General features: G+C 36.9%; 1 pseudogene; it reads right to left on the reverse strand.

Moving 5' to 3' along the window:
* Positions 1–357: 357 nt before the first annotated feature.
* LOC138177059 (small ribosomal subunit protein uS13-like) lies at positions 358–908 on the reverse strand (annotated as a pseudogene).
* Positions 909–1,468: the final 560 nt, after the last annotated feature.

Genomic DNA, 1,468 nt, shown 5'->3' on the forward strand with positions numbered 1-1,468 from the left:
AACATATTATGCTTCAGCTAAAGTAAAAAAAAAGTCCTCATCTCAGATAAAGCAAAAGCAAAAATAGATTTAACTAAAAGAGATAAGGAAGGAAACTATATCTTGCTAAAAGGCACCATTGACAATAAAGCAATATCATTACTACATATATATGCACCAAGCAGTATAGCATCCAAATTCCTACAGGAGAAGTTAAGGGAGTTAGAGGAAGAAATAGATAGCAAAACTATACTTGTAGGGGATGTCAATCTCCCCCTCTCTGAACTTGATAAATCTAACCACAAAATAAACAAGAAAGAATTTAAGAAGGTGAATAGAACGTTAGAGAAGCTTCTTGGTTTTTTTTTTGTTATAAACTTTATTTTTTTTTGTTATAAAGTATTTATTAATAGACAAGGCCAGTGACATAGTTTACTTCTTCTTGGACATACCCACAGTGGGACCCCTGCGACCTGTAGTCTTGGTGTGCTGGCCTCGGACCTGGAGACCCCAGAAATGCTGAAGCCCATGATGTGCCCGAATCTTCTTCAGTTGCTCCAGATCTTCACGAAGCTTATTATCCAAACCATTGGCCAGAACCTGGCTATATTTTCCATCCTTCTGTCTGGGAACCAGCCTGGAATCTTGTATTGCCGGGGATTCTGCATGATGGTGATCACGCACTCCACCTCATCTTCAGTGAGCTCACCAGCCCTCTTGGTAAGGTCAGTGTCTGCTTTCCTCAGTACTACATGAGCATATCTTCTACCCACACCCTTGATGGCTAGGATGGCAAAAGCTATTTTCTGCCTTCCATCCATGTTGGTGTCAAGCACTCTCAAAATGTGCTGGAACTTCTTGGGGATTACAACAGACATGGCTGCAATGGCTATGTGAGAGCCTTCTCTCGAGAAGGTAGATCTTATAGACCTCTGGAGAAAATTAAATGGGGATAAAAAGGAATATACCTTCTTTTCAGCAGTACATGGCACATACACAAAAATAGACCATATACTAGGACATAAAAACCTTACAATCTAGTGCAGAAAGGCAGAAATACTAAATGAATCCCTTTCAGATCATGATGCAATAAAAATTGTATGTAATAAAGGGCCATGGGAAGATATATTAAAAGCTAATTGGAAACTAAATAATTTAATCTTAAAGAATGAGTGGATCAAACAAGAAATCATAGAAACAATCAGTAATTTCATTCAAGAGAATGACAATAATGAGACAACATATGAAAACTCTTGGGATGCAGCAAAAGCAGTTCTTAGGGGAAGTTTTATATCTCTGACTGCATACATAAATAAAATAGAGAAAATGGAGATCAACAAATTGGGCATGCAACTGAAAAAGCTAGAAAAAGAACAAATTTTAAATCCCCAATTATATACTAAATTGGAAATACTGAAAACCAAAGAAGAGATTGATAAAATTGAAAGTAAGAAAAGTACTGAACTAATACATAAAACTAAGAGCTGGT

Source organism: Petaurus breviceps, unplaced genomic scaffold (assembly GCF_028583685.1).
Source record: "Petaurus breviceps papuanus isolate PSGF00001 unplaced genomic scaffold, PetGlider_PUasm1.0 90330, whole genome shotgun sequence".
Lineage (NCBI taxonomy): Eukaryota > Metazoa > Chordata > Mammalia > Diprotodontia > Petauridae > Petaurus > Petaurus breviceps.